The sequence below is a fragment of the Rhinolophus ferrumequinum genome, chromosome 8 (assembly GCF_004115265.2).
Source record: "Rhinolophus ferrumequinum isolate MPI-CBG mRhiFer1 chromosome 8, mRhiFer1_v1.p, whole genome shotgun sequence".
NCBI lineage: Eukaryota > Metazoa > Chordata > Mammalia > Chiroptera > Rhinolophidae > Rhinolophus > Rhinolophus ferrumequinum.
Genome location: NC_046291.1, coordinates 38,410,333 through 38,422,689, shown reverse-complemented (window position 1 = coordinate 38,422,689; position 12,357 = coordinate 38,410,333). Strand labels below are relative to the sequence as shown.

Below are 12,357 nucleotides of genomic sequence, written 5' to 3'. Positions count from 1 at the left end.
AATCCTGCTCTGTAGTGTCAGTCTCTCCACAACAGCTCCTTCACTATAGTCACAGACAGTCCTCACAACCAATGAGCCCGAGGGTCAATACCTCCCAATGACATGCAAGCAACAATCAAGGCTCAACTACAACAGGAGGACACAGACAACCCACACAAGGGACATACCTCGAGACTCTGGCTCCAGTGACCAGGGACACTGTGTACCACTGTGTAGGGACCAGTGTACCACTGGGCCCCACAGGACACCTACTACATAAGGCCACTCTACTAATACCAGGAAACATAGCAGCCTTACCTAATATATAGAAACAAACACAGGGAGGCAGCTAAAATGGGGAGACAAAGAAACATGTCCCAAATGAAAGAACAGACCAAAGTTCCAGAAAAAGAACTAAACAAAATGGAGACAAGAAATCTACACAGATTCAAAACACTGGTTATAAGGATGCTCAATGATCTCAGGAAGAACTTCAACAAAGAGATAAGAAACATAAAAATGGAGATAGAAAACATAAAAAAGAACCAGTCAGAAATAAAGAATATAATAACTGAAATAAAGAATACATTAGAGGGAATCAACAAATTAGATGAAACAGAGAATTGAATCAGCAATTGAAAAGCTAAGGTAGCAGAAAACATCCAAACAGTACAGCAAAAAGAATCCAAAAAAATAAGGACAGCTTAAGGGTCCTCTAGGACAATGTCAAGCATACCAACATTTGCATCATAAGGGTTCCAGAAGGAGAAGAGAGAGAACAAGGAATTGGAAACCTATTTGAAGAAATAATGAGGGGAGGCTTTCCTCCTAACCTGGTGAAGGAAATGGATATTCAAGCCCAGGAAACACAGAGAGTCCCAAACAAAATGAACCAAAGAGGCCCACACCAAGACACATCATTATTAAAATGCCAAAGGTTAATGACAAAGAAAGAATGTTAAAAGCAGTAAGAGAAAAGCAGTTAGTTCCCTTACAAGGGAGTTCCCATAAGACTGTCAGCTGATTTGTCAACAGAAACTTTGTAGGCCAGAAAGGACTGGCAGGAAATATTCAATGTGATGAAAAGTAAGTAGCTACAACCAAGATTACTCTACTCAGCAAAGCTATCATTTAGAATCCATGGACAGATAAAGATCTTCCCAGACAAGAAAAAGCTAAAGGAGTTCATTACCACCAAACCAGTATTACAATCTTAGAGGGGCTTCTTTCAGACAAAAAAAAAAAAAAGAAAGAAAGAAAGAAGAAGAAGAAGAAGAAGAAAAGATAAAAACAATGAATAATGAAATGGCAATAACTACATATCTATCAACAATTACTTTAAAATAAGTGGACTAAATGCTCCAATCAAAAGACATAGCGTGGCTGAATAGATAAGAAAACAAAACCCATACATATGCTGCCTACAAGAGACTCACTTCAGATCAAAAGACACACAGAGACTGAAAGGAAAGGGATGGAAATAGTTATTTCATGAAAATGAAAAAAAAAAAAATCTGGGATAGCAATACTTATACCAGATGAAACAGATTCTAAAAGGAAGGCTATAACAAGAGACAAAGAAGGATCCAATAATCCCACTTCTGGGTATTTATCTGAAGAAACCCAAAATGCTACTTCGAGGGTATGTGTTCATCCATACATTCACTGCAGCATTATTTACAATAGCCAAGATATGAAGGTAACCTGGGTGTCCCTGAATGGAAGAATGACTAAAGAAAAGGTGGTACATATATACAATGGAATATTACTCAGTTATTAGAAAGAATGCAATCTTGTCATTTGGGACAACATGGATGAACCTAGAAGGTATTCTGCTGAGTGTAGTAAGTCAGACAGCAAAAGACAAATGTCATATGATTTCACTTATAAGTGGAATCTAAAAAACAAAATAAACAAACAAAGTGAAACAAAGTCATAGATACAGAGAACATTTCGATTGTTGCCAGATGGGAGGGGGATTGAGGGTGGGTATAAAAGGAGAAGAGATTAAGAAGTACAAATTGGTTGTTACATAGCAGTCATGGGGATACAGGGCATATCATGGGGAATATAGTCAATGATACGGTAATAACTGTGTAGAGTGCCAGGTGGGTACTAAACTAGTCAGGTGGATCACTTCTTAAATTATATAAATGTCTAACTACTATGCTGTACACCTGATGTTAAGTACAGCATAGGGAATATAGCCAATAATATTGTGCTAGCGTGGTACGGTGTCAGGTAGTTGTTGGACTTATCATGGCTATCTCTTCTTTAGGTACATAAATGTTGAATAACTATAGTGTACACCTGAAACTAATATAATATTCTATGTTAGCTATATTTTAATAAAAATCTTTAAAAAAATAAATGTCTTCAGTATTTTGTTTTATCAGATTTTCTTTATTTTTCTTTGAGGCACTACAGTTGAAGTTAAGATTATCATAACAACCCTTCCCAGGAATATATCTGTTGTATTGGTAATGTGCTTTTATTTTTCCAGATTTCTTTCATTCCTAATGTACTATGACTGACCATTCATAAAAGGATATTAAGCTTTGAAGATATCCAAACACATCTGGAGAGGGAATGTTTCTATTTTTAAAAGTTATTTACATCTGCAGTACTTTGGGCACTTAACAATTAACATATTCATGTTACATCAACACTTGCTTCATTGTCTTTCCTTTAAAAGTTCTTTTTTCAAAACATTTGAACATCTTCCCTGGTTTGATTTCCCTCATCCCCATTAGTCACCAGTGCTGACTCCATTCTTTTTATTGCCAATATTCTTATGGAAAACTAGAGGAGACGAGCTATTTATCCTTGACTTTTGCTTCCAAAGATGCACAACCAAAGAATAGGACCTCCTTAAAGGATGCACAGGCTTTAGGTGCATCTGTCTCTGTCTTTAACTTGACAAAAATAAAATAATAAAGTTATGTGTTTCCTGTACACATATAAATGCCAGAAATAGATTTAGACGTATATTTTTCAATCCATGTGCCAACTGAATAAGCAGAGTGAAACAGACTGTGGCGAGGAGGCCACCGCCACCCGCCCTCGAACTCTTCTAACCCTGCCTCCTGCAGACCTGCTGGGAGCCCAGCCAGCTGCTCCTCTGGGAGCTGCACACTCGCCTCTGGGGCTGTCGTGCTGTCTCGTGTTCCTGGGTGTCATTAAAACCATAATTTCTCTGCATGACTTTGGACTGGCTCCTTTGACACCACTGAACTTTTGCAGATTATTTACTCTGTCTTAGACTCTTTATACTTCACCAACCAGAAGGTCTTGGAGAAGACAATGGGAAGGGCAGACTCAGCTGCGATATCCCAGCTTATTCAGTCTCCTCACAAAGCAGAGGTCAAAAGAATTGCTCTAGGTGCTAAGAGAGATGGGCCTGCTGGGGGAGGCCTGTCTGTTACTACTTGTCACTTTTCAAGGAGGGAAACCACTGAGACTTCTGAGAATATAGAGCTCACAGTATAACAGTATAACATGCTTTTCAGTAGCAGTATACACACACACACACACACACACAGACACACACACATATATACTCATATATTTTGTATATATTATATATATTTTATATGTGTATTTACATTTTTCTTTGAAAAATAGAAAATCAGTTCTGTAATGCCGTCTCTGTTATCACACAAAATATAGAGTGAAGAGTATCCCCGTGGCCTGAACTGGGCAGATCAGAGTCTCTCACACGTTTGGAATTGAGACAGAAGTGCTCTCACCTCAGTCTGTCCTGGCTTCTCCAACAGACAAGATGTGCACTGGGGAGCTGGAGATCACCCGTGTTTGGGGTTGTGCACCCTGAGGCGGTGAAAACATCTGCAGAAAGAGGGAAAGAAAAATCAATCTGCAGTGAGAAAAACAGAGAGTAGAAAGCAAGCACGCTTCCTGGCCTCCTACAGGCTTCCTGGATCTTGGTTCTAGTCCCCCAGGAGACCCAGCTGCCTCCGCCGTGGCCTGAAGTTCATTTTTCTTATATGCAGCGACGTCTTTCCTAAAACAGTGACTTCATAAGTTTTCTGACAGCAAAGCACAATCATAATCCTTTTATCAAGTTCAATTATCCAAACTCTCAAGAATCTGAATTATAATGAAGAACCCAGAAGTAATCACATGACATATGTACATAGCAGAAGGTATGTTTTTGGTCCAGAATGAAGCAGAGCATCCTTCCTAGCCTTGCCTGACCCTGCTCACTATCCCCTCCTCAAAAACACACAGCAAGTCACCAAATATCTATGGGGCAGTTGCTATGTGTTCTGTACCAGGTCAAATGCTTAGGGTGTGAAAGCCAAGAACACATCCCCTGCCTCTTAGGAGCTTTCAATCCAGTGGGGAAGTTAGATAAGTAGAGTGTACTAGATTTTCCCGATGTACACTGGTGAGAGAATTCAGTCTTCTTTAACACCATTCTCAGTGAAAACCTCAGTGTTGATTCAGAAATGCCAATATTACTGTGCATACTTTATTTGTTTAACATTTCAAGAGGCCAAGCATGATCATCAACTACAAAAGTCTCAAGAATTCTGAAGGTATGACTGACTTAGTTTCTTTCGAAGATGTTCAATGTATGTTGCAGAGTTCTAGATGAGGAAGAAACAGCGTCCTCCAAGGAGCTTACACAGCCAACCAGATGATTTACACACAATTTGACTTCCCTCTGCTGGTTGTGTGGGATGGGTCGTACAATACACCACCAACTTTGATATGACCGTGTTGAACTTTTAACCAGGCTGCCTGTGTTGAGAGTACAGCAAAGTTCTTTTTGTCAAGGAAATAAACCTTATTGAGACAGAGGTCAGTTTTAATATCTAGTGATTTTTATAAGATTAATGCATAGGAATCTTTATACTAATAGTTTTACTACTTTTATATTCCTTATGCATCAAAGATCCTATGTTGTGTGTTTAAGTTAACTTGGTATTTGGAATAGGATTTACAAAAGTAACTTCTATCTGAATGTAAATTAACACATATTTATTGCAGAATATTTGGATAGTATAGATCAATATTGCATGACCTAATCCATAATATCATTTTATTTCTATAGTCATAACTTTTACTTTTATAATTAACTTCTTAGATCTTTACGTGCCCTATCAGCAGAAAGTCTCATATAGACTCCCCCAATTGTCTAAAGTCCCCAGGGGCTTAGTCCAAAGGAGGACAGAGTGAGTTGTTTCTAATGCCGGATCTAGAGGGAATTGGTCCAGAGGGAAAGGTCTAGACCCTTTCACTAGTGCACAATCCAAGCTGTGGTAATGCCCTTGCTGGTTTGGGCCTCTTTCCTGGCCAGGGGGGAAACGAGGAGCCTGATCTAGGAGTCTGCACTTACAGCTCTCTTGGAGTCCCTCACATACGTGGCAATAGTCATCATTTTCCCCTAATGCACAGCATTGGCTCAGGGCGGCTGGGTCCCAAGGAGTTTCTAGCTTAGAAAAGTAGTGCTGTGCTTTCTCCAAGAATGTCTAAGCCCTCATGTTTATGCCAGGACACCAACTTAAGTTTGTCCATTCCTAAAGATAATTTTATTTTAGGGCCTCATTACTCTACTCTGATAGTGGGCTTTGGCTAAGCTACTCTGATAAATCTCAAAAAGAGCAGGGTAGGGAGTTATCACTTTGTGAGGGGTGTAAATGTCTAACTATTACATTGTTTTGTACACCTGAAAGTAAAATAATAATAATAATAATAATAATAATAATAATAGAGGCGTAGCTAATATAATAAAGGTTTTATATGCATTAATGAAAAAAAAAGAGCAGGGTAGAGTATTTGTCCTTGCCTTTCCAGATAGCCAAAGCTCCATACGCAAATAATCCAACGATTTCATCAGGGATCAATTTTATGGTTACTGTGATATGTGGAAATATGCGGCCACTATCACTATGTTCACTATATAGAATATTACAAAGAAAAAAATTGAAATTACTCATAATCTCAACCATAGATAGCCATTGCTAATGTTTTATGGGAAGACTCTTGCCCTAACTTACCTCCCCAAACCCTCTTGCATGGCTCCCCTATAGCTGCCCTTGACATAACAGTTTGGACAAGCTGCTGCTCTCCAAACATGCCATACTTTCTCTGTCCATTGTATTTCCTTTTTCTGGAATGCTTTCCTCTCTATATTTGCCTGTTGAAATCTACCTCTTTCAAGGCCCATACTGAATGCACTTCTCTCTTACAGGTGAAGCTCTGTACTCCTCCTCTGGCGGAAGCTCCACTCACTCTGACCACAACCTGTACCTCTCTAAAGGCACTTATACTATTATGCCATTGTTTTGTTCATATTTTTGCAGTAGTCTCAACTCCCTAACTAAATTGCAGGCTTCAGAGTAATTCTTACATGAAAGTAAGAATTTTGTTTATTCAAGCTTTTCATTCCCCATGTCAACTGGTACAAATGATATGTACTCAGCAAATATTTTTGAAAAATATATGAATTCACCAGCAATAGAAAATGATATGTCAATTTACTTAGCCCAGTCAAATTCTTTAACTTTATTAAAATCAAAATGATAGCATCAAGTGCCCATTATATGTAACGTGCCAGGTATTTACTATTTCAAACTTGCCTTAAATTTAATTGGAAAAAGTTCAGATGTGAAAAATTATAAAGAAGAATAAATAGCCATACACTCTCCCATCCATATTAAGAAAGAAAACATTCCCAATATAATCAAAGCCCTGTGAACCCCATCCTGAACACATCTGTTTCCCTCTCCACCACTGCGAGCCCAACTCTGAACTTGGGGACGACTCTTTCCAAGCATTTATTTTACATTTTAACCATATTACACATGTATTTATACTGTGTGTTTGCTGAATTATTTAAGAATATTCAATTCTTAAAATAAGAAAATAAGAGAAATGAATATATATAGGGAGATAAATGAAATTAAGAATCAAAGCAAATAGTCTAGAGACAGGCAAAATCTGTAAAATATGTTAAATAAGTTAGTAAACTCTGAGATATGTTAGACATAGATAAAGTAATGGAGTATTTGTACAGTGGACATAATTAGAAAGGGATGGAAAGAGCAAGAAAACCTGGTAGTCATGATACACTAAATATGTGAGGCCGTGACTCATCAAATATTCATGACACATCAAAGACACATGAAGCATATGAGGCATTCACTAATTATGAGGTCTTAATTCGGCCAACCATTGGCTCCTCACATTCTCTGCACAAGGAATGCAAAATACAATCCACGGCTGCTCATCAGGCTAATTGGTAAACTACAGCCACCAGCCAGATGCACTTGCTCCTAAGCCTACAGAGTGTGTTGTGACCCTAGGCACCTTCTACAGGTTGGGCCACTTTACTCAAATCTCAACTCTGGTGCTTGCCAGCATACCCTTATCAAGGAAGAGAGAGATAAGACTGAACATTCAGGCTGTGTCATCTTTCCACCCTGCCTACACCACATCTTAAATGTGTTAATCTATCCCATCTATTTCACCTTGCTTCCTGCTGTGTGTTTTCAATTGATTTAATAAACCATGTGATTTAAGCATGTTGTTTTGATCTATAAGCCTTTCTGTTGTGTGAGCTCTTGGATAGCTTGCCAGTTATTATACTTACAGGCTTCTGTTGCAGCAAGGTAATTTCCCACACAATAGGATTTACAAGTTTTTAACTTGAATATCAATGGCATATCGTACATATTCATCTGCCACGTGTGCTTTTATTTAACATCATACTAGTGAGATTCTTCCACGGAAAACATGTAGATCTATTTAATTTATTTTCATGGCTATGTTCACTATATGAATACATTACAATTTATTTATGAAATCTTCTGTTGATCTAATGGAGGTTGTTTTCAATTTTTTACTATTGCAATCAATGCTGCTGTGAATATTCTAGTACCTGAGTCCTTGGGAACATGTAAGAGAGTTGCTCTGAGGATATACCTAGGAGTACAATTTCAGAGTCAAAGGGTAGGCACACCGTTAACCTGACTACATATTGCCAAATTGCTCTCCAAAGTGATTGTACCAATTTATACTCTCACCAGAAGTAAATGAGTCCCTATATTCTTAATCCTAGCCAACACTTTGTGTTGTCAGACTTTCAAATTTTTGCTGATCTGATGAATGGATGCATTCTGGTTACAAAGAAGTTAGTAATTGTGGCAATTATAAAAACCTTATGGCATTTCCTCAGTACTCAATTACGAGGGGAAAAAAAACCTGTGCTCGTTTTGTATCAGATTTTTGGACTTTCCCATTCTCCGTGTAAGGCCAAGTAAAATTTCCCCTTTCTCTTTCCAACTCTGTGAAAACCAAAGTAAAAAATACTCTGCAACAAAATTTGTCATTTTTTTCCCCCATAGGGATTAAGGTTTGGAAAAATACCACGTTAGTTGCTTTATGTCACAAAAATATCCCTCTCATTATAAAGGGGCACGAGAAAAAGAATTTAGCTGCTTCCATGCAAATCACTCAGCACTGAGCATATGCCATAATGATGGTGGGTCAGTAGCTGAACAACTATTACTCATAGGCTGAGAATGAACTCATTTTAAAAATTCTAGAAAGTGGCTCCTTGCTCCAGAATATCTATCCCGGGGGGCTTGTTCCACGCCTTAAATTCAACTAGTAGAAATTAACGTACTAGGGTTAAACTTTTTCGTATTTAAGAAATCTCCAAAAGAAAACACATTTCAAAAAAATACATTTAGTAATTGTAAATTATTGGCACCTTATTTGTCACATCTCTTTCAAAAGCACAATGGAAATGAGACATAGGACATGTAAATGTTATCAGGTATAAGATGGAGAACATCTGCAATTTTCTCTCCCTGATCCAGCACATTCAGACAGGCAAATCTTTTGTTAATTTCTTGCTTTTAAACCTTTTGGGTAACTCCCCAACAGCCCTAACAGTGTTCTCAAAGTGTGGTGTAAGGATCCCTTGTGGCTTCAGATGCTCTAAGGTAATTATTTAAAAAATACTAATTCCTTAGTCCTAGCTAAGGCCTGCTCAATCAGAATGTCTGAGGGTCAGGCCCTCCCTGGAATCTGTGTTTTCAACAAATTACTCAGTTTGATTTAAAACCAAACAAACAAAGCAAACCACGGTTATACAATTGAGAAGTATAACACACATTAAGAAAAGTACTGAAAATAAAAAACATGAAGTACAAATTATCACAAAGTGAATATCCATATACCCACGGCCTAGAACAAGAAAGCCTTGTCAGCACTTCAGAAGCCCTTTCCAATTATCTCCCTCTTCTTCATCGTAACTACTATTCCAAGGTCTAACACTACCGGCTTGATTCTGACACTCATTGAAGATGAGAACCACAGTGACAGGATAAAACTCACACTGCTTAGCGTGTCAAATAAGGATACTGCATAATTTGTTCTTTGCAACCTCACCTTCTGCCTCTGCCTTCTTCACATTTCATTCTCGTCATTCAGAAGCAGTTATGTTTCATTTTACAATTATTGCCCTAATTCATTGCTCAGACTTCATGCTGTTTCACTGCCTCACATGTGCTGGGGAGTGCCCGTACTTCCTGAGTCTATTAAACTCATTTTTCAAGTCTTGTCCAACTGTCACTTTCTTATAAGCCTCATGACTTTCACTCCAGAGCCATCACTCTTTCTGTTGTGTGACCAAGAACATCTTATAATGTGGAACAACAATTATTTTACCTGTCTATTCCCCTTTCTAGATCAGGAATCAGGGCGGTTTTCTTCTTTTGAATTCTTTTGAGTATACAGGCTTAGTCTGCGTCCCTCAGCAGGTGCTTAATTGTTGAACAAACAATCTCCAGGTCCGCAAGTCTTTGGAAAGTAGCACACTGCAGCACTAAAACCTCCAGGTACATTTGGACCAGATCGTGTTCTTCCCTGTCAGGAAACAATCTCAGACATTAGGAGAACACTGGGTGTCTGAGAGGGGAGGTGAAAGCAAGTGAAGGAAGTGGGATGAAACACAAAGGGGGAGGTGGGGAGCCAGAGTGAGGTTGCCCAGATCTTAGGGGGCCCTGCAAAAAAAGGAGTAACGGGACTGCTCTGCTCGGGGCAGCACTGGGGGACCTGCCTAGCCTGAGCCCTCCCTTCTTTCTCAGATAGGGGCCCCCAGTTGTCAGAACACTGTGCTTCATGGAAGGCCTAGACTCTTCTGACTTCTTTACATTTTTTCCTGCCTCTAATTATCCCCAGACTGTCCATCTGCTTCTGATTGTCAATTCTTGCTGGAGAAATGCCTTATAAGTAACCTGCCTATTCCTTGACCTTTGCATACAAGGAAGGTGGAGTGTTCAGTTCTTCAAGACTCCTACCCATCCATAGTATGTGTGAGTAGGAGCGGAGGGCGGCAACGAGACACACAGAGGGCCTTGTGTAACTGCCCTGGTGCTGGGGATCCGGATCACAAGCATCTGGGCAGCCTGCCACGAGGACCTTCACAGCAATGTAAATAGTCCTTAGGCAAATGAACCTCGACTGTTAGGCAAACTAAAATGCTGGAAGGCAGGAATGAGAAGAATGACTCAAAATACATATGATCCCCAAAAGATACTGTAAAACAAAATTAAAACCTATCAAAAAGTATTCTTAAAGAGAGCTACTGCCGGTGGTTTGATCCCTGAGATGGGGGTAGGGGCAGCTATGAGTCTGGAGGCGATCGAGGCCAGCATGGAGCAGGCACTCTTGGAAGATGGTTGTGCTTGTGAAATGAAGGAAGAGCAGAGCCCTGCAAGCTGCAGGTTTGGAGACAGTAGGCTCCTCCGTCCTCCCCTAAAGGATCACAGTGGCCTGCAAAAGGGTCTCCAGCGGCACTGGACCAGCATTGCATATGCTGGGCCCAGTTTTCGGCAGCGAAACAGGCAATGAGAAAGAATGACATCAGAGGCTGCCCAGACACCAATTCTGTCACTGTTTGGATGTGGAAGCCCAAGGAACTAAGGTCACTCTAAATTACAAACGCCTTGGGACTTCATCAAATCCCTGGAGTATGGGCATCCTCAAGAAGACACAAGTGGACACATGCTTGAATGATTAATCAGAAAAATGGGGGGAAAAAACCCAACTATATTTGTTAATTAAAGCAGTTCGAGCAAGCTTTATCTGTATTTATCTGACACACGATAAACTCTCAAGACACGTATATGATTGTTTATATACGAAGGGCTCAATACATATTTGCTGCGCAAGTTCCTGATTTTGTTGTCCTCTTCAAACAAGTAGATAGTACAGTTTTGTACAATTGTACTGTCTACAATTTTGTACAAGTAGATAATACCGTGTTTCCTCGAAAATAAGACCTAGCCGGACAATCAGCTTTAATGCATCTTTTGGAGCAAAAATTAATACAAGACCCGGTATTATATATTATATTATATTATATTATATTATACTATTATATATTATATTATTATATTAAAAACCAATCTTATATTGTAGTAAAATTAGACCAGATCTTATATTAATTTTTGCTCCAAAAGACGCATTAGAGCTGATTGTCTGGCTAGGTCTTATTTTGGGGGAAACACAGTATAAATATAGTAAAATTTTGTTTTAATTTTTATTTCATTTTAAACTGCTTTTGAAGCAGGATTTTTGTTAAAAATAACATTTAAAATTTTCCCAATTTTCAAAGCAATGCATGTTTGCTGTTGAAATTTTTGAAAATTAAAAAAGCATAAAGAACATAAAAATGATCACTCTGATATAACTACTCCTAACATCTGGTAAATTTCCTGCCATATTTATTTAGGTAGAGAGATTATAAATTGTTCTGATCTATTTTGACCAATAATATATCATGAGCATTTCCCAATATTATTAGATATTAATTGAACATATTCCATCATGTAGATGTGATACAACTTAAATCATTAATTTTGGATGTTTTGGTTTTTCAATTTTGTAAAAGTGATAAATTTCTTAAATGTTTATAAACTTAGAATAACATCCTAGAAGTGAATATGTTGGATCAAAGCATAAAAACACTTGAAACTCGTTTCAATTTGCCAAATTGCCCTTCTAAAGGTTTTGTTACCTTTTTATCAGCAATTTACATAAAAGCCTCTGACCTTATCAACAACAGAATGATTTGAGAAATTTTATTCAAGGAACATATTTTATAGTTGGATAAAACTCTTACTCTGTCACTATTAGGTTGTTCTTACAGTAGAAAATTAAAAAAAAAATACAGTACTAGATAGAAAATGAAGAAGCCACGGTCCTTAAAAATTTTGACTATTATATATTATAGCCAATTCTGAGTCAGCTGATGAGTCACGATGTCTAAATATGGGTAAGCACAATATAATTTAAACTGTAAAGATATTACTTGGCAATTATATGTGAACAGAACCATGT

The 12,357-nt window shown here is 38.3% G+C and overlaps 1 protein-coding gene across 3 annotated transcripts in view; it reads right to left on the bottom strand.

The window, feature by feature from the left end:
• The window catches only part of NEMP2 (nuclear envelope integral membrane protein 2), a 114,472-nt gene that overhangs the window by 95,420 nt on the left and 6,695 nt on the right, over nt 1–12,357 (bottom strand). For all 3 annotated transcript variants that reach the window (XM_033111863.1, XM_033111864.1, XM_033111865.1), the window contains exon 2: nt 3,729–3,825. The gene's annotated coding sequence lies outside the window, so the exon portion shown is untranslated. The remainder of the gene's footprint in view (nt 1–3,728; nt 3,826–12,357) is intronic.